The sequence below is a fragment of the Dermacentor albipictus genome, chromosome 5, assembly GCF_038994185.2.
Source record: "Dermacentor albipictus isolate Rhodes 1998 colony chromosome 5, USDA_Dalb.pri_finalv2, whole genome shotgun sequence".
NCBI lineage: Eukaryota > Metazoa > Arthropoda > Arachnida > Ixodida > Ixodidae > Dermacentor > Dermacentor albipictus.
Window position 1 is genome coordinate 151,425,023 of NC_091825.1, and position 25,169 is coordinate 151,450,191.

The window sequence follows — 25,169 nt, forward strand, 5'->3', positions numbered from 1 at the left end:
GGCCACGTCACGTAAAAAGGAGAGCATACCCGGCAGTTCTTTCGTACTTATAGAATGTGCAGCAGACTCTGGGACAGTTTGGCTTGTTTTAATACGATTGGCATTTGTATCACGTACTGAACGGTCCATGGTTCAATGGGTACAGGATCGGGCTACTGTGCTCAGGGAATAGGGTTCAAAACCGACTGTCGGGCCAACTTGGATCACATGCTATGTCTAACTATAGGTATGTGCCGCTCTTCAATGAAAAGACGTCGTTTGAGATTTATCCTGTGCTGGGTGGGACTGAACCCGCGAGTTGAACAGGCGCCACGCGTAGGCTTCGCAGCGGCGCCACTAGATCCAGTGGGAAGCGCGAGAGAGGAACCCGGCTGCATACACGCCTCATGCATGGCGCGTTTCGGTGGTGCAAATGCGGTGTGACGCTACGTTGCTTCAGTGCTAGTCGTATTAACGTCGACATTCATCGTGAGATCGGTTCTGCCAGAACTTTTTTCTTGAGACCTGAGCACATTACGCTTTGGAAAGGAGAGCATGCATACGAATTTCCGCGAGGTTACAGATTAGATTGGATTAGAGTTTAGACGGACGGACGGACAGACAGACAGACAGACAGACAGACAGACAGACAGACAGACAGACAGACAGACAGACAGACAGACAATAGATAGATAGATAGATAGATAGATAGATAGATAGATAGATAGATAGATAGATAGATAGATAGATAGATAGATAGATAGATAGATAGATAGATAGATAGATAGATAGATAGATAGATAGATAGATAGATAGATAGATAGATAGATAGATAGATAGATAGATAGATAGATAGATAGATAGATAGATAGATAGATAGATAGATAGATAGATAGATAGATAGATAGGCACGGAACGAGTATAGCGTCTCCTAGCTTCCAAAACGCAGCACGCAATTGCTGGCTAGAGTGATAGCTATATGTGACATACATGGTAGCGCATCGCGCCGCAGGAGGTCCGTGAGGCACGGGAAAAAAAGAATAAGAACGAGGGCGAGCTTCTCGGCTTCGATTGGAGTCGGCGATCGGAAGCGAAGAGCGAGTGTTTCAAGACGATCGTAAATAGAGTATTAGCGCGCATTACTTTCGGCGATATCCGACAGACGTCGGCGTGCAGCCGCTGCAGGAACGCAGTCCACGATCCACGACACCGCCACGTGCATGGTGCAGATTGAGACAGAGTTTTCTTTCGCAGCAGTCTTTGCGACTCCTCGGTTGTGAAAGTCGGGGAATGCTGCCGCGGAGATTCAGCCCGGCGTCTCTGCAGAGAACGGTAATCTTTCAGTGTACCGTCTTCAGACCACTCACGGTGAAAGCCCTGGAAATGTGATTAGCATCAATGCGGCACGGTAATAAAGAAACAAACAAAAATAAGCGGTACACCGCAACGCACGTTTTATAGTAGCTGCTTGTTTCTTTTGACAGGCGTTGCGAGGGCTTCTGCAAGTAGGCTTCTCCGCTCGACTGGAGCACTGTTGGAAAAGCTCGCGCAGAAAGGAAAGATTAGGCACGGCACCATGCATATGAAAGAAAAGGTGGACGGGCGACTGTGACTTCAAAAAAATTCTCAAAGATTAAACAGTCTTGGTCGGCCATTGACGAATTTTGTTACGACACAAGGAGCTGATTTCGGAACTTGAATGGGGCGGCGTCGCACCCGTTTCTATTTATTTGTTTGTTTATTTGTTTGTTTGTTTCGTGCCATACTTAACTTACTCTCACGACACAATTAGTCTGTGTGCTATTCGACGTGTGTAACATAAACATATATCGAAACTATTTATTTTTATTTCCTTTACGTTTACAGATGTCAATGTTTAAAGGTCAGTCAGATGTTCCTTCCTTTAAAGATCCTAGTCTGGGCTTCTTCATTTTTCTGCGAGCTGGCAGCACGCATAGCGCATGTATTATGCGGCGAAGCTGCCCTGCACATTTATTAATGTGAAAGAGGATGCTGACAGCGCTATTTTTGTTCGACACAGTGCAGCAAATTAACATTGGTTGTAAATTAAGCACTCAAAGAGAAGAGGAAGAAAAAAACATCTAGAACAGCACGGTGAAAGTAGTTCCACAAGGTTGTAGTCTGCGGAACACATACAGTATTATAACTCTGACTGCAGTTGTATAACCTAAGCAGCGAAACAATCATAGTCAATAGAAGCTTTTTTGCACTATAATTATACAGCTCATACATATGCGACTGCCTAATATCAGAAATTCTCCTATTTCACTCCATGCGAATTGTGTTTCAAGTGAATATACATAAGACAAATTGCAGACGCGCGCACAAATTTTCATAAGTCGGTGTTGATCTTGCAACGTAGCTTCCTTCAGGTGTCTGCCCTTTCAAGCAGCTGTTGCAGTATACGCTGCAACAGGTTTAGGTTTGCTCGTCTATGCAGTTAACAGGTTAATGAGCGTAGTTTGTGTATGGACTTGAAACGAAAGTATGTTGCCATTTGGAGAGGAGTTAGGCAAAAAATAAAGAGAAATGAAATAAAATTAAACTTTTGTGAACAGAAGCAAACAGTGCCAATTCTATAAGCTGGTTACTGCTACATTCCTTGGATTTTATGTTTAACCACTCCGGCACGAAACCGTTGTGTGTATACAGTCTTTGAAACACTGTGGGCCTCCAATGACCGGCTTCGAAGAAGAAGAAGTAGAAGAAGAAGAAGAAGAAGTAGAAGAAGAAGAAGAAGAAGTAGAAGTAGAAGAAGAAGAAGAAGAAGAAGAAGAAGAAGAAGAAGAAGAAGAAGAAGAAGAAGAAGAAGAAGAAGACCCAGATTATGGGTCTGTGGCTTCGGCTATGCAAGTTACTTTTGCGGCTCGAGCTGCTAAATCCTGCTAAAGAAGAAGAAGAAGAAGAAGAAGAAGACGAGCTGCTAAATCCTGCTAAAGAAGAAGAAGAAGAGGAAGAAGAAGAAGAAGAAGAAGAAGAAGAAGAAGAAGAAGAAGAAGAAGAAGAAGAAGAAGAAGAAGAAGAAGAAGAAGAAGAAGAAGAAGAAGAAGAAGAAGAAGAAGAAGAAGCCCCAGATTATGGGTCTGTGGCTTCGGCTATGCAAGTTACTTTTGCGGCTCGAGCTGCTAAATCCCCAACTATGGCGCCCCAACTATTTCTACAACTACTGTGGAAACAGGTTGCTCAAAAAGGCTTGTGTATGACAAAGTCCTTACTTCTGATAAAGGATCAGCTGAGCTTGATTTTTATTACGCCTGGTGGCATTTGTTTTCCACACATGTGCAGACGATGAACTGTTACTTTACTTCATTTCGATGGGGCCGAAATGCGAAAACACCCGTGTACTTAGATTTAGGCGCACGTTAAAGAACCCGAGGTGGTCGAAATTTCCGTAGTCCTCCACTACGGCGTGCCCCACAATCACAAAGTGGTTTTGGGACGTAAAACCCCATAATTTTTTTCTTTTACTTTTTCCTGAACTATATCAGTTGTTAGTAAGCACCTGTGTTGTTCTTTGTCTTGTCCGTGTCTTTTTGTGGGCTCTTTTAATTCATCCCGTGAGCAATCGCTACGTGTCTTGCTCTGAGCCTAGTAAATGGATTAAAATTGTGCGCCAAAAATTGCAAAGCTCGAAGAATGATGGGAACTGCATTAACTACATCAAACTTATAGGTCAAATAGCATCAAAACAGGCTCCGTGGCGAATTCTGCCATCACGTGTACACTGAGAGCACATGTACAACACGATGTTTGTTCGGTTATGCAGTTACCAATTTCTGTACGCGTGGCAGGTCATTGATGTGGCTGCTGATATCAGAGCCCTCGACTTCAGAGGCGCAACGGCTTAGCCACTGGGCTATCGCGGCAGGTCGGAAAGGTAATGATTACTGATCACAAAACGCCGTTCATTAGTTTAAAATATATCACATGCATTAATTTCGCATAGTCCAGGGGGAAACACTCCTAAAATAGGAAAGTAATGGCTATCAAGCCCGTGCTATATATGGCGACTCATGCGCACAGTGAACAGCATTAGTTTCAGTTTATTAGCCATTCAATAACAATGGTCATGTAGCAGATAGCTTGCAAACAACGGTCCCAAAGTCAATGGCTGGAACGGGACTCTCGGTTCTAAAAAAGAAAGAAAGAATCATACAAGACGCGGGTTACAGCAGCAAGATTTTTAATAAGTTCAAGGAAAACAAACGAATACGCGAAATGCAATACATCGTTAAGAGAAAATGAAAAATTAAGTACATATATCAAGAAGCATAATTATACAGAATAAAGTATTACAGGGTATGAAACTACTAACACAAAATAAAACATTTTAATTCATATTTCGCAATTCATAATTCGATCGATGATTCACCCTTTCACTAGAAAACTTTATATCAATAATCTTGTTATCCTTGACGACACGATCGACGCGCACGCGGGGGGCTGTCCTGGTTCTGTACATTGCCTCATTGCAATAAAGACAACGTTGTTAATCAGCGCATGTGTTGTTCTTCAATTGTCCTCGTCTTACGCGCTGTATCCACGTCCAAACGCAACACCAACTATCCCAACGTCGTTCCCTTATACATAACCCAAAATTTTGAGTGGAATTTCAACAAACCCTTAAGTATACGTACCCGGACGTGTCATATGCATGTTTGAAAGAATTGAAAGATACGCTTACATCGTATAATCAAAGACAGACCAAGTTATTCCGCCATAAAAGAAGGCCCCTGGCGGCAGTGAAGCGAACGAAAAGAATACAAGCAATGAAGACAGGGCAGTGCAGGCAGAGGCAACAAAAAAACTGAGGGTGGTTTAGCGCATCGAAATATTTATAATATCAAGTTGAGTGATTTCATCCTGCCGGTTTTAGTAAGGGCATCCGGAAATTCAATTTGTGGCCGATCCCGCGGTAACGATAACATTGCTGCTCACACAGCGAGCCGTTCTTTACGGCGGCTGCGGAAGGGGTGCTTGCTCCGACATGCACTAAATTGGGTGCAGCGCGTCATGCACGGCTTGCCAGCCAGGCGGGAACGCCGAGCGCACCACCACGGGCGCTCACTGTGCGGCGCGCACATCGGCGTTCACGTCGTGCGCTTCTGAAAGCAGGGTTTAGCCCGTGTTAACGTAAACTGCAGTCGGGTAACAGATATGTGTGTGATATGCGATCAGAAGTTCAATTTAGTGAATATACGTGCCATTGAACGCACAAGGCACTATTCGGTTATTTCTCCTGCGCAGAGCATTTCTCTATACACATGAAAAGAAAGAGATGCCTGGCGAAGACAGGCAAAGGTCTTGGAAACGTTCACGTTTGTAATTTAGCAAAGCTGCTTTAGATAGCTGCGCTTGGTTGACTGCCTTTTCGAGCGATGAGATTTTGAAACAGAATTCTGTAGGCAGGTCATATCTCTACAATTCGTGTCAACGCCGTCTTTGTCGCTTCGTCCTTGTCGTTCTCGCTGCCGCTAATGATGAACCTTAACCAACTTGCCCAACTCGTCGTTCTTTCTCTAAAAATCATTGCGGCATATATCTATTTGCCTTTCACGTTACAGTGCTTGAGGCCGGGTGATTTCGCCGCGTAATCAACGCGTTCGAACGAATAAGAAATCCTGCTTAAATTTAGTGGTTTTTGTATGCGTTGTGTAAAGTGGCGGCAAAAGTTTCGAGCCTTCCTTTCGGGTAACCGCACTTAACATGCATATAGCGCCCCAGAACACGAGGCCTGTCCCCGAAGCCCTTTGTAGACCACCTTGGTAACTTGACATTCTGCACAGACACTCGCTTTCATATTTCTGCTCTGTAAAGTGAAAGCGATACCGTTTCGAGAATATTTAGTATTTCGAAGAAGCAGCGACCCCACAAGTGAACGATTTTCTGGAGAACGGCTTCAAGAATAGTTTTTATCATCCGCCATAGAGGAACAAATATTGCACGTAGCCAAGAAAGGGTATACTCTCAAACCATGCATGTAAAATATTTCCCTGAACACATCCTATTTCCCTTGTTCGAGAAGCAGAACTGGTGCTTTAGGGAGTTACCAATGCGCCGCGAAATTAGTGCGGAACTTTTCTGGGACCGTGAACACATCTGTCCAAGGGCTCAAACCGGTTTTCGTGCAATACTGCAGTTCTTGAAAAGCACCGACTGGAGCGATCGTTCATGGTCCTTCTGTGTGTGCACTTGTGCGCAGTACAAGGAAGTACCACTAAGAGAGAGAGAGAGAGAGAGAGAGAGAGAGAGAGAGAGAGAGAGAGGAAGCAATGATAGCTCTTTAACCACAGCCATCCAGATGGCGAAACAAAATTAATCTGAATTTGGTAGGAAAGCCAGAAAGGTTAGTCATACGAGCGTCCAGTTTGCTACCCCACACTCGAAGTAAGAGAAAGCGTGGAATAGAAAGAGGTAATGAGGGAGAAAAGGAACGTTGCGCGCATGCCGGAACACTCACAGAAGGACCATAAACGGTCCCTCAGGCAGGTGCAAGAACTGCACTGTAGTGCGCGAATCGCGTTTGGCGCCAGCGACAGGTGTGGCCACGGTACCACTCAAATTACGCGCTACTTTTCGCGGCGCCTTAATAACCGCCTAAGTGTGCCTCGTATATCGTGTAACGATGCACGGTATTAGTGAGACGCGCAGCACAGCAGCGGAGGTTCTTCCGGGCTTCTTTCCCGTGGCCTCCTCCACAACGCCTGCAGCCTTGCAGCTCGCGCACGATTCCTCTGCGTTTCGTACGTTCGGCCATAAATGTCTCGTCGGTTGCTCAAAACGTTAGCACGGTGGAGGGAATACGTCAAGGAAGCGCAACAACCGAAAATAGCACTCGCAACAACAACACCGGAACACCGCAAATCCGGTTTTAAACCACGAGGAGATTAAAAAAAAGAAGAAGAAAAGAAAAAACGAATCAAGGCGGAATGCATCGTCCCGTCTGCACAGTTAGTCAGAAGGCGGAAACAATAGAATGCAATAATTTCTGCGCAGGAGAATTAGGCAACAAAGCAAGCTATTTTCAACATACTTAACTACGTATTTGTCATTTGCGAGACTCAGCGCTGCGACCATTGTATAAACAAACACTGAAAGTATTCTTTCTTTCTGATATCATCAGTGCTTTGACCATGTACGTCCTTTTTTATTAGTGTCCATGCGACCGGTGCTTAGTATGGTTTAGTACAGGTTTAGCGACGAAAAAAAAAATATCGAGAACGTTCAACTAAAGAAATCAGTGCTTAAACAGTCAGTTTATAGAAACGAGGAGTGGGAACCGCGATGGACTGTTCAATGTATGTATGTATGTATGTATGTATGTATGTATGTATGTATGTATGTATGTATGTATGTATGTATGTATGTATGTATGTATGTATGTATGTATGTATGTATGTATGTATGTATGTATGTATGTATGTATGTATGTATGTATGTATGTATGTATGTATGTATGTATGTATGTATGTATGTATGTATGTATGTATGTATGTATGTATGTATGTATGTATGTATGTATGTATGTATGTATGTATGTATGTATGTATGTATGTATGTATGTATGTATGTATGTATGTATGTATGTATGTATGTATGTATGTATGTATGTATGTATGTATGTATGTATGTATGTATGTATGTATGTATGTATGTATGTACCGTGTAAATAGAATAACAAGTAAGCTGGTTCGAAAATCTAGCCAATTAAACCGTACCCGTAGAAGCCATCGTTCTTGCGTAGCCTATTAGTATTTGCATAGGTGCATTAATCTTTACAGGCGATGTGAAGCCGGGCTTCCCGTTAATTCGCGTTGGGAGGAGGCGTTGATCCTCTCTGACTTGACCGAGGCCAAGACGCTGGCAGACCATGTGATTTTGCGTCCCGTCTTTTATCTGCAAAGGCTTACGCACATACTGCCCAAGGCTGGTCGTATCCTTCTTCAGGCACGTCGGAAGTGGAACGCAGTTTCGGTGCACACGCAGGAAATACACCAGTAAAGGGCGCGCTGTCAGGGAGTCTGGTCTGTACTCCACCCCTCTTATTGAGAGCCCTGCGCAGACATCTGGTTGACTATTTTAATGCCTCGTCGGGTGTGGCCCTGGTTAATTGCGTTTTGCGCGTGCGAACTACACTCTCGATTATCTGTTGTTGTATTCTTATCTTTCTCACGTGACATAATGAGGTGATGAAAGTAGGCGATGTGCGAGCGAAATGAGTACGGGTCCCTTTGAAGCAGAAACAGCGGGAAAGTCTTGTGACTGAAAGTCCTCTGCTCGTGAGGCGTTGTCGCCATGTCGGTCCTGTCGAAGGCCGAGGATTTGAGTCTATGGTGTAATGCCTTAGACGAAGGAGATAGAAGCGCGGAGGTATGGGGCGTCCTTTGTGTATTGCGAGGCCCTCAACGGTGTGCCACGTGCTTTCCGCCGAGGGCGAGAACTCACGGTCTTGGTTCCCGGTTGCTGTGGTTGGACATTATGTTTGTTGGGCGGAGTGGTGTGCAACACACGAACGCGTTCTCGTCATGCAAGTCTATATATCCAAAACAACGGAGTGTCCACACACCTCCTGTCTGTGCCCAGCCGTAGAACCAAATATGTTATCTGCTGCTTCAGGTGTTGCAAGTTCGCGGAAGCCGTGCGTTTTGCTGATCATGTCATGGCGTCACAAGAAGAAAAAGAAAGATGAGACAGACAAGTGCTCGGCGAAGGGGGCGGCCAGCAGAGTCGGCGAAACAAGCAACTTGGGTGAACGAGCTCTTAAGTGGATCCAATTCCGAGCGACCTGCTCTTATAGTCGCACATTTTTCTCGTTCTCACCTACTTCACCCTTTCCCCAATGTCATACTTCCTTGTTTTCATTTTCTCACAACGTCTTCGCCGATTGCAACACCTAACTTGGTCTTCTTGTAGGTATACGAAATTCTAGCTGTTTCCCTACCTCTCTATTTCTATGCCTCCTCTGAGTGCTTTATGCCTTCTGGGAAGTACATGAGGAAATATTCCTCTTGATATGTCTTTATTTTCTCCATTGGCACATTGTTCTCGACGCATTATTTGTACGCCAAGAGGGCATTCAGGGCAGTAACTCTTACAAGTCATTGCGTAAGGTAAAAAAACACATACGTCCTCGGTGCCTCTCAGAACCTGCGCTACCTAAGCGTTAACATTAGAAACGGAGTCATAATATATTGTTGGCCAGGTGTTAGCCGCTCTTTCTAATTTCTCTAGGGATATATTTTTACTTCAGTGCGCGTAGATAACGACTTCTGAACGAAGTGGCCACTGTTTGCCTAATTGGTCTTGTCGGGTATGCAAAAAAAAGAAACAATGAGAAAGATCTTAGAACCAAAATAATGAGTGAGCAGCATGTAAATGATAACGTGATGTGCATGAGACTCGCCAAGAAATGACGACACCATACAGAAACAAGTCATCGATAAAGTGACATGTGGTAGTAGTCTAATAATTGTCCTTTACGACACTTTTGATATCGATTTTTAGCTTAATTGAGCGTACTTCTGTATTTTGACTTCTTTATTTCCCAGATTTTCTATTTCTTTCTAAACCTAAGCCAAAGACCATTGAGAACCAGAGCCTTAAAAAAAATAAAAGCGCGTGAGTGCCTTCTGCTTACCCTTCATGTCCCGCTTTTTCTCCAAATCACTCTTCTTGACTCGCTCGTGTTTAAAACCACGGCCCATTCCTCCCTTCGCGGTCTCTAACAGCTCGCTGTCGTGGCAGCCCTTGTACGGCTCGACTTAAGTGACTGTTCTTAATTTATTAGTTTGCAAAGTAGACACAACTTTCGAGGCCACTTACTCAAAGCGATGGCGCTTTTACGAGTACGACTGTAGCCTTTGGCTGCTGCCCGCGCTAGATAGATGGACCAATGGTTCGCAACATGGACTCAATCACGGCGTGTCCATAAAACGAACGATCCCGGGGCTCTCGTTAGAGTCGTGGCCTTTCCCCGACTGGCGCACAGTCCGATGCGCCGGGACGCGAGCAGCCTAAACACTGATGGCACGCGAGCGAAGCCGAACCGAGTGGCTTCCAGGAAGCGAGGGCACGCGTTCGAAAGTCGAAGAATAAAAAAACACTGATAGCGCGCGGTAAAAAAAACAGCCATCGCGAAGCCTAAACAAGATCGCGGCTGGTTATACACTTGGAAGACGTCGTGGGCGGCGGGCCCTTGGTCAGAAACACGCGAGAGCTCACAGCCGGAACCCCGTGGTACGAGCCAGAACTCTTTTTTACAGTCCGGCACGCTGCGCTGACGTGCCGTTTCTGCTCTTTTTTGGACTGCCAATGGCTTCGCGAAAGCGGTGCTGAAGGGGGTACACGTGAAGCGTACACTTTGTATCTCTCGCGCTGCGCGTCCTTCGCCCTTTCTTGTTTGCATGCGTCACGGAAGGGCTCGCGTCTCGGCTTTGGGAAAAGAAGTGGGGGGGGTTTATTGAAAGAGTAACGCCAGCACCGGGCCGTCGACAGCCTTCGGCAGAGAGCCAGGGTGCGTCGACCCACGGCGAGCACGGGCCCAACAGGTGGACGGTCGGCGTGCCGCGTATATACACGTGCAGCAGTCGCGTGACTCTTGCATTACGCCAATGCAGGTATAGCTCAGTCCCGAGGACGCAAGCTCAAAAAGGAGGCGCGTGCTTCCTTTTAAAGAGGCTTCATCAGGGGCTACAGTAGGTAAGACGTCGCCCTGTTTTACCCCTTTTGTTATATATAGTTACACTTCAGGTTCATGCTTTACACAAACCTTGATTTCTTATCCTTGTTCTTTGAAGAGAAGGAAGACGCCTACATACAGAGTCGCACTGTCGCACAGACGCTGGTTCGCTTAAGTAATCGAAAGGAACACGTTTTCGACGCAGTATTTAAAGCATGCCCGGTGTTTTCCCGTAGCGTGAGAGCCAAGTCGTGTCGAGAATCGGGCGGCGCACCACGTGGCGTCCATTTCACATGGTAGCCACATTTTAGGCCTGTATTATAGCTTTGTCCCTGTCGCGCAGCATTTGAGCTCGCTGTTGTACTGCAAACAAGAAAATCCTGCGCTTATTCCTCACGACTATAGTCTACCATACTAGCGACACACAGCAGTGGAGGACGTTGAAAGTATATATATATATATATATATATATATATATATATATATATATATATATATATATATATATATATAGTGATATCATAAGAAACCAACAAACACTGACGTACACCATGTACAACGTAGGGGAAATTACTTGTGCTTAATAAATGAAAGAAAGAAACGATGAATTGACGGAAATCAAAGTGGATGAAGAAAGATGGGAACCGAATCCAAAACCTTCGCATTTCTCTTGCGATACTCTACCAATTGAGCTACCGCGGCGCCGTTTCCCAATCCACTTTCTTGGGTATTTATGTGTCCTAGTAGAACCCTGGGAGTGTTAGCCAGCGCCACCACTCACAGCCCTTGGCGGCGGACGTGGAACGTCCTTTTTGGCGCAGGCGTCACCAGAACGTGATCTTTTTCGGTGAAGGCAACTGGTCAATCGCACGCGTATACGTATATATACGTATATATATCGCATCGCAATCGCATACGTATACACACACACACACACACACACACACACACACACATATATATATATATATATATATATATATATATATATATATATATATATATATATATATATATATATATATATATATATATATATATATATATATATATATATATATATATATATATATAAAGGAGCACTTTGCCTTACCATACATCTGGTTGCAGGTAGATGATCCCAGTCTTCCTTTCTTTACTTACTTATTTGCTTATTGGTTACTTACTTCCTTACGCATGCTAACTTACGGATCCCTTAAGCCTACTACGTATGGTAACTCCAAGGACCGAAGATGAGAAAGATGCAATTATCTTTCTGGTTGGTCAACGCCAGGCACGTACCCAGGATTTTTTTTCGGGGGGGGGGGGGCCCACCGCCTCCATCATCATCATCATCACCCCACCACCACCACCACCACCACCATCATCATCATCATCATCATCATCATCAGCCTGTTTTATGTCCACTGCAGGACGAAGGCCTCTCCCTGCGATCTCCAATTACCCCTGTCCTGCGCCAACCGATTCCAACTAGCACCCGGGAATTTCCTAATTTCATCGCTCCACCTAGTGTTTTGTCGTCCTCGATTGCGTTTCCCTTCTCTTGGTACCCATTCTGTAACCCTAATAGTCCAACGGTTATCTAACCGGCGCATTACATGACCTGCCCAGCTACATTTTTTCCTCTTCATGTCAATTAGAATGTCGTCTATACCCGTTCGCTCTCTGATCCAAACCACTCTCTTTCCCTCTTACGTTATGCCTAGCAATCTTCGTTCAATCGCTCTCTGCGTGGTCCTTAACTTGCTCTCAAGTCTCTGCCCCATATGCACTGGCAAAATGCACTGGGAAATGCACTGGCAAATGCATTGGCATTGGACATATTGCAGTGACAAAATGCACTGATTGCACACCTTACTTTTCAATAATAATGGTAAGCTTCCAGTCAGGAGCTGGCAATGTCTGCCGTATGCGATCCAACCTATCTTTATTCTTCTGTGAATTTCCTTCTCATGATCAGGGTTCCCTGTGATTAATTGACCTAGGTAAACGTACTCGTTCCCAGTCTCTAGTGGCCGACTGGCGATCCTGATCTCTTGTTCCTTTGCCCGGCTAGTTATCATTATCTTCATCTTCTGCATAATAATATTCAACCCCACTCTTACACTCTCTCTGTTAAGGTCCCCAATCATTTGTTGTAACTCGTCTGCATTGTTGTTGAATAGAACAATGTCATCGGCAAACCGAAGGTTGCTGAGATATTTGCCGTCGATCTTTACTCCTAAGCCTTCCCAGTTTAATAGCTTGAATTCTTCTAAGCATGCAGAAAATAGCTTTGAAGAAATTGTGTCTCCCTGTCTGACCCCTTTCTCTATAGGTATCTCCCTGCTTTTCTTGTGTAGAATTAAGGTAGCTGTAGAACCTTTGTAGATATTCTTACGCGAAGGATGAGTCAGTAAGACGAGAAACTATTTACAGATTACATTTACAACAACGGTTGCAGCGCTGACCGGTTATATTCACAGCGTGAGCCCAGTTCGTTCTTCCTCCTATTTTCTGGAGTGATGGCGCCTACGCGCCTCGTTCATACAAACAAATACCTCACGCATGTAGCAATTTTTTCCAAGCTTCTTACGTAAGCGTTCTGTACTCCTTGATTACGTAGTGCCTCTACGATTGCTGGTATCTCTACTGAATCAAATGCCTTTTCGTAATCTATATAAGCCACATAGAGAGGCTTATTGTACTCTGCAGATTTTGCGATAACCTGATTGATGGCATGGATGTGATCCACTGTAAAGTATATCTTCCTCAAACCAGCCTGTTCCATTGGTTGACAAAATCCAGTGTTAACCTTATTCTGTTGGAGATTATTTTGGTAAATATTTTATATAATACTGGGAGCAAGCTAATGGTCCCATAATTGTTCAATTCTTTAACTTCTCCTTTTTTTGTGGATTAGTATAATGTCTGCATTCTTCCAGTTTTCTGGGACCCTTGCAGTGGATAGACACTTCGTATAAAGAGCCGCCAGTTTTCCAAGCATTATGTCTCCTCCATCTTTGATTAAATCGACTGTTATTCCACCTTATCCTCCCGCTCTTCATCGTTTCATGTCTTGCAGGGCCCTTCTGACCTCATCGCTAGTTATAGGAGAGTTTCTGTATTCTGTTCATTACTGTTTCTAAGTGAACTATCGTGGCTCCTCTGGGTACTGTATACAGGTCAGCTTAGACTTTTTCCGCTGCTTTTACTATATCTTCGAGATTGCTGATGATATGCTTCTTATCTTTTAGTGCATACATCATGGTTTGTCCTATGCCAGGTTTCTTTTTTACTGATTTCAGGCTGCGTTCATTTTTCACGGCTTCTTCAGTCTTTCTCATGTTATAGTTTCGAATATCAGTTATTTTCGCCTGTTGATCAGTTTTGACAGTTCCGCGAAGTGCGGAACGCTATGCGGCCGCCAATCCCATACAACCGCGTAGAGCGCAGGACACTGAGATTCTAGACGTACTGCGCTCGCTGCGAAAGGTTAGAAAAACACCCACATAAGCACAGCAGAGAAGTAGCTACGTGAGGCGGTTCGACCGATAACTGTACAAGCGTCATCCAAAACAAGTAATTGTTCTCCACTTCCGGTGGCGTTTTCTCTACTTCCTTTTTAAATAAAAAGATGTTGATCCATAAATATTCTCATAAACAACGGTTAACTTTTTTATTATTCGCTTTTGCTTGCAGTTTGGTTGTTGCCTTGGCTCTCTCCCTTAGTAGATCGCTTAATTTCTCAACTCCTTGCTATTTTTGTTTCCAGTTGCCAATTTTGCACGAAAAGTGCTATACAGTTAGGGAAAAACAGACGAGGTAACGGCCGACAGTCATTTTGCTTATGGGTTTAAGGGTTATTGCAGGGCTTCATGATGGAAGCTCTTTTACATCATTTTATTTCCCACCTTATCTAACCCATATCACGTGTATATGGTTCCGGGCATCTGCCAGCGTCGCGGCGAACCGTAACTCAAGGAAACAATGAAGCAAAGGGATAAGTTAAACGCAATTGGCGTTTTCTCCGGCCGCAACTCGTTCCATGAGAGTACAGACCAGCTGAGTAACAGCTGCATCCCTCTCCTGGTCCCAGGATCAGCCTAAACAAAGAAGGTTGAACTAACAAAAGCAACAGCTATGCGCGTAACGGTTGAATAGATGGTGACAACTGAACGCATCTCGAGTTAATCGCGCGGGAGCGGAATCTATGAGAAAACTGTCCTTCACGTTACAAGAGATGCCGATAACTACCGCCATCTAAAAGGAGTGAAAAAGGCAGCCTAATGCTGACCGATGAACAGCTGCGTAGTCTCAACATTGATCTGGCGGAGCTTTAGAAATGTGTGAGGAGTGGTGGCGTGGGTGGGGAGGGGGGGGGGGGGGGTATGCCACTTGATTTCGGGGGGAGGGGGGGGGGGGCCGGGCCCCCCCGGGCCCCCCCCTGGGTACGTGCCTGGTCAACGCTTCCTTGAAAAGTTGTCCTGTTTCTTTTTCGTCAACGCTTCTGGACAAATGGTTGTGCCTAAATGCTGATATAAATTTCTAAATAATTTTCGTCAAGCTCTTTCTCTGTTTTGATTTCTCAAACTTGCGACGTTTATTTGTAATTTTATATTAGTTCTTTTCATAATTGCTGCGCGAAAGCAAAGTAGTTCTGGTTTCAACCAAAATAACACTGCTCCCCCCCCCCCCCCCTCAATTTTTTTCTACTGTCACTCAATGACACAGGTGCTTACCGTGATAAGTGCCTCCAAAATTAATCTTCCCGACGTCTACACGCATGAAATAACTTTTTGTGAGGCGAGTTAGATGCCCCTGCCAGCTTCCTCTTGTACCGCCCTCAGAACAGACCCGCCGCGCGCTCTATCCCGCGATCAAGAACTCTGGTTGTGCGCCTCATGCACGCCAAGTGACAGGAAGAGGTTCTCGCGATGCGTACGTGAAGCATAAAACTCGAGTCGAAATAAAGCCCGGACTCCACGAATGTCAGGTCTAGAAGTATTTGCAGCTGCCTAGATGTGTTCAACTCGAAATCTCTAACGCGTTCTGTTTGTACGTATGAACTTGTCATTCGAAGTTCATAATGAAGCGCAAGCGCCCAAGCTGATGAGAAATCGTGGCCTCTTGCTTCGTGGCGTCTCTTATGGCGACTGCTGACCTGCTGTTTGAAAGGAGATAATGCAAACGGAAGAGTAACAGGTTCTATCAGTTGACTACACGACTGGTGTCAATTTTGCAACGATATTCAAGCAGCAGCATGATAGTCGCCACATCATTATATTACGTTTGCTCACAAATCCTATTCCGCTCGGCACTCCGGAAGTACACACCTCAAAAGTTTCGTAGCCGCTTCGTGAGAGACAACACACGCGGCTGGACGCTGTAGCGGAGCTGCTACAGCAGTCCCGACGCCCAAACCTCAGGAGAGTGAACAGCGTTGTCCGTCTCTATATATGGGGTCAGACAACAGGGCCACAGGCGGCGTGGCTTCAGTACGTTTTACGAAAACCTTACGTTTCTACAAAAAAAGAAAAGAGCTTTCCATATTAGCTGCACCAAACCGGGTAATACACTTACTTCTTCACAAAGGTACCTGTGCAAGCGCACGTCACGGAGCGCAAATATTTATACAAAAGCCGTTTTTGCAGCCGCAGTTCTATACTCAGACACAGCGTCAGCTGCTGCGAATTTCGCCATGCACGCAACAGCTGCGTCACATTTTCCTACATGGTCAGAACCCGCATACCCCTACCGGTATTCTTTATTTCGAAACCGTTACAACTTCTTTTTCATCGTTACATCGCATATCACAGCTGGTTCAAAAGGAAAGATGGACGGCGCATCTGTCAGCCATACACCGGCAAATCGCTCTGTATACATATAGGTCAGCGGTTATCAGACTATACGGTCACAATACCCGCAGGCGTCCTTGAAAGCGTCTGAGGGGAGTCCGTGGCTGGCGCGAGCAGTTCGTGCTGTGAGGACACGCCACTGATAGGCGCCGAATGGGAAAGCAGATTGTCGGATAAAGCCTTCTGTTGCTGATAAACGGCGCAGTATACGTTCGGTTCTTGCCTACGACGACCGCATGTCGATAAGAACGCATTATCCTAAGAGCGAAGCCCAAAAACGTCCCACTTGCTGCAAATACGTCTTGGTGCATGTTAAATGAGTGAAGAAATGAGTGCTTTTATAATTTTTTCTTTCCGGAAGAAAGGTCGGTTGCGGCAAAAGGCTGAGGACTGCGCAGCGTGAGAAATGGACTGAAAATGTTGGAAATCCCATGTCCCTCCCATCGTGGAGTTTTTCACACCTCTCAGTGCGACTTTTCCTTTAAGGCGAAAACCTTACATGTCCCATGAAGCGGGAAGTCCGGCGTCCGTCCAGCGTCCGCCGTTAACCAAAACCCAAGTGACCAAGCGATGACGTCACGTTCCTGGCGCTGGACCTCCAGCGGCTCGCACTGCGAAATCCCACGGTGAAGTAAAATGGATGAACGTGAATTAAAATGCATAAAGGTGGATTAAAGTGGATTAAGATTAGCACACATTAGACCAAGTTGGATTAAGGTAGAGTTTTAATTTAAGGCGACGACTTAGAGAAGACATTCAAGTCACGTATAGGATACTCGAGAGACTGTCACATCTTTTCGTGGCACTTACCCTACGACATAGCTGTCTATTTAAATGAAAGCGTATCGAGACCCTCCTCATGCAGAAATTGCAGCAGCGGCTGGGCGAAGCTGTCGTCCGTGAGCTAACGCCTGTAATTGTCGGCCTGATCCGTTCGGAGCTTGGACGCTCTTTGCGTCATCTTTCTTGGACATAGCTTCCTGGTGAATGTCCGCCGTAAAAACTGCAGCAGAATACTTTAGCTTGGGTAGTTCACTGGGTCATTAACGTGTTGCACCCCAGGTCCAGGTGACGGAAGGCGTAAGGAAAGCCCCAGCACGTATTCTCCGAAGAGGCTTCCTCCACCCGAGAAAGATTACGAGCAGACACACGTAGGGATTAAGGCGCGCGCGTGACCAGCGGAGAAGTGACTCCGCTTCTGGTGTAGTGAGTTGATCAGTCGCAGCACATTTTTGCTCTTCTCCTCGCGTGTTTACGTACAGCTAAATTTTTCCTCCCTGCCCCCAACCCCACCCCCTTCATCTCTTGCCGCTAGTACAGGACAGCCAACCGGAGCGAGTTATTGTTAGCGACCTCGACTTTCCTTGGTTTTGTTCTCTTTATCTCTCTTGTTCGCGGCAGGTATATCACCGCTAGAGGCAGCTGTGCAAAACCGACGACGACACGAGATACAGGCCACGGCACGAACCATATCGTGTCACCTGCATCCTCTTGAGCAGGCTATCTTCCGTGTCTCCACCAGTTGTGCTCTGCATGCAGCCACGGATCTGCACCGACCAGCCCAATCGCACTGTTTGTCAAGCACATTAATCGATATTAATACGAGAAACGCGAACAATTTACTTGGCGAGGTCATTCATAGAGTAAAAAGGATCGGCTGCACAACCTGCGTCGTCTGAAATGCACAAGCCTGAATTTAAGCTGAAAGCCCCACACGTGAACTTACAGAGAAAGACAAGCATGTGCAATAAGCGTTGCTGTGCTGCTGAGGCCAGAGCTCTCAATATCGTCGCTTGCGGGCCGCACGCGTGTGGTGTGTTGTGCGTGGCCTTTTTTGAGTTCCGAGTTCTCTACAAAGCCACATGTAAATGAACCCGACAAAGCCGGGTCGAATCTCCTTGTCGTGCCTGAATCAGGCCTATATTGGTTCACATAACTTTCGTCTAGGCGTGTCCAGGGAGAATCTGGGTGCGTTGATCGGGCCACAAGCAAGGACTGAGTAATTGACTCACTCGACCTGTTAGGAAGTTAAACAAACAAACAAACAAACAAACAAACAAACAAACAAACAAACAAACAAACAAACAAACAAACAAACAAACAAACAAACAAACAAACAAACAGGTAGCAGAGACATGGTTGAAGTGAAGAAAGAGGAGCTTGATAGGAGCCTGGATCAGTACTTTTCAATTTTCTTCGAAGCAGAAAGATACTTCCGCGTCGGAGTAACATTGACTCGATGGGTTTCACTAAAAAGAAAATGACGCAGATGTTAGAAGAAATCGCAAAGGCTTTAGAAAGTCGATTTACTTCCCTGTTATCGCCATGTCCCAAGCTACGAATCCAGGTGATTTTACTGAGACCACTACGATGGAACTGGCTACGGCAGTGGACAATATGCCACGTTCCCCCCCAGGTGCTGACGGAATAACCGCAAAAATGTTTAAAAAATGTATTCGAGGAGTACCCAGATGTTCTTTTAGACGTAGTAAATTTTTCTGCTCAATTTTCGTGGATACCTTCCAGTGGGAAACTTGCTAAAATTATTCCGATTCCTAACGATAATAGTGACGGATTTGCGCTTGACAATATTCGACGAATGGCTCTAACTTCTAATATGGTTAAATTTATAGAAATGATTCTGAATGTTCGCCTTATGAAATTAGTAGAGGACAAAGATGCACTCAGCCCTTTCCAAATTGGCTTTAGGTCTGGCTGTTCCATTTGGCTCGCTCATGTGGACGTACAAAGCCGCATAAAATTGGCATGATGCTAGAGCAGCTCTAGTAACCTTAAATATATCTAAAGCTTATGATAGTGTAGAACACGAAGGTTTATTAAATCAATTAACAAATCTTGATTTTCAAAAATCTACAACAAAATGGTTTAATGAGTTCCTATTTTCTATTGAGTTCCTATTGTTCTCTAAAAGTATGTTCGTGAAATAGACATCGACATTCGCGTGGGGTTTCACAAGGAGCTGTCACGCCACTTTAGTTGTTTATTATATTACTACGCGTATACCTTGCCAGAATGACATATGCACATATGTATATGCAGATGACATCGCGTTTTTTTGCATCAGACAATGGCATCCACTCTTTATATAGTCGATAGCAGACATACCTGCACACCATAGAATCCTGGTTACAGAATATTCGCCTCACCCTTAACGTCTGAAAATGATCAATTTTAGTTTTTCTTTTAATGAGTCCAATACATATAAAACCTTATCGACCGCCTGCAGAATATACCTCAGGTGGACTCGGTAAAGTACCTGGGCATAATATATGATAACCGGCTTAGTTAGCGCGCGCACGTTGAATATATAAATTAAACAAGAGTGCGAGCGGTTGGAATGATAAGAAGGCTCTGCAACAGTCGATAGGGGATGCGGAGGGACTCTCTTGTGATGATTTATAAAATGTGCATACGGCCAATTTTGGAATTTGGATGTGTTCTATATTCAGGTGCGCCGGCATATATAAATTATTTCTCCTTGTTCTTCTGGAACGGGAAGCTTTACGCCTGTGCTTTGGTTTACCAAAGCTCGTTGCCAACAATGTATTATACCTAGAAACACACTTACCCTCTTTTTTTGTGCAGATTTCTGTTATTAACAGTCCAAACATTCCTAAAGATGTGTGAATTTTCTATAAAATTACAAATCATTTTTATTTCTCAACCTTCATTTTTTTTTTCAATCTTCCTGGCCTCGGTTCCACACTCCTCAGGTCGTCTTCGTTCAGGGACTTGTTGGTCCCTTATATGTACGATTATGCGAGATCCCTCCTATTTGCAATGAGAAACAGAGTCGCCAGATTATTCTTGACGATATATACCCACACAATGCAAAACACCTCTCTTACAATATATTAAGTGGGCTATTACAAAATCACTTACTGGAGTTAAAAATAAACGCAGTCGACAGATGCATCGCAAACAGAAGAAAAATCTGGAATAGGAATTTTCCCTTCCGTTTTTGACTGGTCCTTCTCTTTAAGACTTTCTGACTACGTACCGTACCAGTATTTATAGCTGAGTTTCTGGCGGTTACATTGGCTCTGCGAAAAGTGAACTCATCAATCTCGGAAGTTGTAACGATAACGGATTCTTTATCCTTATGTTCAGCTCTCACTGCAAATAGTGGCTCACTTATTTCACGTACATATCATTGTTTGATTCCATCTCACTTAACACTAAATATATTGGTATGGGTGCCTGGTCATAAAGGATTAGTTATCAATGAATTAGCAGACATCTTGGCGAGAGCTGCCATGAGTGGTCCAATTCTGCCGATCCTTCCTGCATCTGCTTTCATAACTGTTGCTAGGTTCAAGAGACCGGAAATCATGCAAGATTCTTGGAATCTAACATTAACAAGTTTAAGTGATTACCGACACCTTCTATTTCCTTGGAAAAGAAACTTCTGCCGTAATAGGAAAGTTGAATTCATGTTGACGAAATTCCGATGCCGAATACATGCATTAAACTATTAAACTATTATCTACATCGATCTGGTCTGGCAGCCTCGTCCTTGGGCTCATACTGTGGTGAAGATGGAACAGAACCCTTCGTCCTGTCACGTCGCCGTTTCTCCGCATTAAGAAAACACACTCTAGAAGGAAAATTTCATAGCACTGAATATAACGATTCCCGATATTCTATATTCGGAAGCCTCTTCTCTGGGACATTCTCATGGCGATGTTGGTGCAGCAGTTGTGGAGTTTATAATTGAATCAGGACGATTTCCTTGTTAAATTCTTAAAATTCATCTGACTTCATTCCTTTAGCCATTCAAAATTTCTCAAAAGCGATTCTCTTGAGACTCGGATAATCTTTTCTGTAATCACCCGATTCTTGGCCGATTCCCCAGAGTGGGTGTGAGCCACTCTCGGAGGAAAGCAACGCAAGCCAAAGATTCAATGGCATGTGCCATACTAAAGAGAAACTACATCGATTCCATACTAAGGTTGGATGTGCGCCCTTTTCTGCCACCATGTAAGGGAAGTACGGTGTACACTGCGGCAGATTGATCTATTCCTGCGATTTTAGTATAGGATAGGCTATACCATAACAATCCATGCGATCAAGCGAACACAGCGGAAACGACCAGATGAACTACAGGTATCATTCTTGCACACGCTATATATACCTTGTCGCAGTAGTATGCTCAACGGCTTTTACAAATTCTACAGGCTGGCATTCCTGTGGCATTGGCATCGCCTATCAGGGAACAACTTCAAGTGAGCACGCTACATGTCCTGTTAACCTTTCTTTTTCTCTTTCTCGCTTTTCTTTTTTCCGTTCTAAATCCTGGTCGCCGGTGGGCTGCCGTCCAAGCGCCGGGCAAGAATGCGAAGAATAACGGCGAGGCAACCACCTACATGGCTTCGACAAATGGACTACAACGTTTTCTTCTTACTTTCCTTTCTTTCACATCTTTTTTTTTTTCCTGTGGCATTCCTGAATGCCATTCTCCTTTAGCCAAGAAACATTTGCATTCAGTGCAGACGCGCACAGCTTTCGCCATTTCGCCCACATTGCGACGCCCAGCGTGCCGCCGCGTCCAACGTCCGTTATCGACACTTGCAAAGTTACGATATAACTTCGCGTTCTTATCGCTTGCAAGTGTTCTTTGCGCATTTCGTGTTTCCATTCTTGCAGCTAGTTCATGTGTATACCTTTCATGTTCGCGGCGGATACGCTTTTACTTCTCTCTGAAGTGCGCAGTACTGTGTCCCACAGAGATGGCTCCTCGCTGGCTGCCGGTCAGAGGGAGAGATAACGTGTTGTCGGTGGGAGGCCCCCGTACAGGTGTTAAAGGAACGACCCCGACCGCCCGCATAAATCCCCGCTCCTCTCAAGAGTCTCGGCCGCTCGCCACCGCTCAGCGCAGACCGCCGCGCTCGTATTTAGAGCCTTCGGTCCGTCGCGAATGGACAGCGCTAAAAAAAGAGCGAGCCTGATATATATACATAAGTACACCGCCCTTCCTCTCTTTCTCGCACATCGTCCTACCGGAACCGCCGCTAACAAGAAGCCCGTAGGGACAGACAAGGCCCTCGATTCATTCGGCTTTTTCTAAGATGGGCGGACGGCGCTCTCCGTATACAGTTTATGTAAGGCCCTCATAGCCGTTTTCGTCCCTTCCAAGGAATAGCAAACTCGAAAATGCAACCAGATTTAATTAGGAAAAACAAAAAAGCGCGTTCACGCCCTGTGATTATTGGCTATTTTCACTCGCGCGCTTCCCGAAGTTAGCAGCACGACAGCGCCTCGATCGTCCGCGTGACTGCGGAAGCCTGCGGCAGCGGTAGTGCGTGCACGCATGGCGGCTTGCTTAAAGGCTCACGTTTCGCATGACCGAAGGGGGCGATAGCATCTCAGCGACGAGGATTGAAAGGGTAACAGCTTCACTCGCTACACCTACCCGCCGTGACGGCCTTTTCAACGGATTGAGGTAACACTGAGCCGTCCCTCACGGCTTTAAATCATCAACAAATTTAGGCTCATTTCGCTGAAAGTGGCGCTTTTACAGATGCTCTGGCGGTTACGCCCTGTATGCGCTTAAGCTATTTTCTCCCGCAGAAGGCGCTACAGCAGTGGCGGGAGTGGTTCGTCGCAGTTCCGTGGTTCATGCGACAGGTGGTTGCTGATATTGCGGAAGTGTCAGTGATGTTTACCTTGTACAAGTAGCATTTACCTTGCACAGCCCTACCTTTTGCAGGTGCCTTCTGGACGATCGGCGCGCCAGTTACACCTTATGCACTGTGATGTTAGGCGAGAGAGCACGTCAACGAAAACCCGCCACGGTGTGCTGCCAAGCACGAGGCCGCGGCTTCGAACCCCGGCCGCGGAGGCCGCATGTCGATGGGGGCAAAATGCAAAAACACCTGTGTCCCGTGCATTGGGTGCACGTTAAAGGTGCCCTGGAGGTCAAAATTAATCCTGAGTCCCCCACTACGGCGTGCCTCATAATCAAATAGTGGTTTTGGCACGTAAAGCCCCAGAATTCAATTGAATTACAACGAAAAGTCATCTATAAGTTGCCGATCTTCTTGTCAGCCAGAAAGTTAAAAATCAACTCATGCAACGTGGTTTGTGCCACCTGGACGTTCAATAACACAATTCGTGCATGAACGATACTGTTTGCACGTGACTCGCCGACGTAACTGGATTCGTGTACACGTTCGACACCCAGAGTGCAAAGAAAAGGTAGCCGTGAGAGCATCAGCCTAAACATTAAAAAAAAACGCGTATAGGATGCCACAGCAAAGAGTAAATTCTGTAAGTAACACGGTATCTAGCTGACATATTTGCAAACAGCTGCTTTTGCATTTCTACTCGCATCCAACTGCGATCACCGCTGACAGAACGTGCGATTTCGTGCTCATCAGACAAACGTGCTAAAACCTCTTGGATAACTTCGGTATGGCGGGCGTGCAACGTCGGGCGATGTCATAGGGTGCGAAATATTGCTTATATTTCTTCACTGTATCGGTTTCGTATTTACTTTATCTGCTCCTCAGATCGTACGCCAGTGCACACTCGTATTTGTCACGCATCCAGGTTGTGGCTTCGTTGAATCGCCTGCAATCTCCTTCATTGTCGGCCCCGAAAACGGTTAAACTCAGAATATTGCTCAGAGCACGGTATTATAGCTGATGGAGGAAGGACATACTCGACATCGCCCATCAGAAGTGGCTCCCGTACACAATGAGTCTGCACAACATAAAAAGCTCACTGCGTGCTGCATGTAATTGTTTAGCATCATCAGCATCATCAGCAATGGCACAAAAGGTGACTTAGTGTTCATTGTCGTTCCGGTCTTTCGTCTGTGCATATCTGAGCTAGAATCACGCACAGTCTCAACCATTACCAAACCATCAAATAGAATATGTGCCATAGGGCGTCGTCTATTACAACTGAGCCGGCAGCCATCCTGAAGGCATTGCAACATGTGTGTGATCGGCTTGCCCTAAAGTGGGTAATTTTCACATGCTCGCGCTCATCTCTTGCGATCATCGAAATGCTAGTGGTGGTGGTGTTGCAGCAGGCGGGGATAGCCTGACATACATAGCCGGCAGTTCTGAAAGCAACACAGTCAACAACTCTGTGAAAGAAACGCTGCACACACGTGAGCGACAAGCGCAGGTCACAAGATCTGCAGTGGTTACCTGGACCACTGGGACGTTATAGAAAACGTCGGGAGACGCCATTGTCAAGGAGGCCCACTCTGTGCAAGTCACTACACAGATCCCTTTTTCCCGAGAGGACATTAGAGCACTTGTCTCGCACATGAGATGGCGAACGCAAGTTGCTTGTTGGACCGACCTTGATCGTCACAGTGTATGCGTCCTATTTCTCCACATTGACCGTTTTCAGTGCATCATACAACGTCCCACGGGGACTGCATGGGCAAGCACGCCGAGGGCATCATTGAACATTTGAGACATCGTGTAGCTGTACACCAGAAGATTTGTTCTTTTTTACAGCGAAGCATTTTTTGTGTCCGTCCGTGAGCAGAAATAATCATCATCAGCAATGAATCATACTTCCCTAAGCAAGCAAAAATGGAATGGGTCATCACCCTCGTAATACAGAGGCTACAACCACTCAGCAAAGTGAAGCAAACTGTGCGCACATTCATT

At 45.4% G+C, this 25,169-nt stretch overlaps 1 protein-coding gene across 9 annotated transcripts in view; it reads right to left on the minus strand.

Annotated features, from left to right (window-relative positions):
• Positions 1-4,023: 4,023 nt before the first annotated feature.
• The window catches only part of LOC135915296 (uncharacterized), a 186,158-nt gene continuing 165,012 nt past the window's right edge, over positions 4,024-25,169 (minus strand). For all 9 annotated transcript variants that reach the window (XR_011514668.1, XR_011514667.1, XR_011514663.1 and 6 more), the window contains one exon: positions 4,024-4,131. The gene's annotated coding sequence lies outside the window, so the exon portion shown is untranslated. The remainder of the gene's footprint in view (positions 4,132-25,169) is intronic.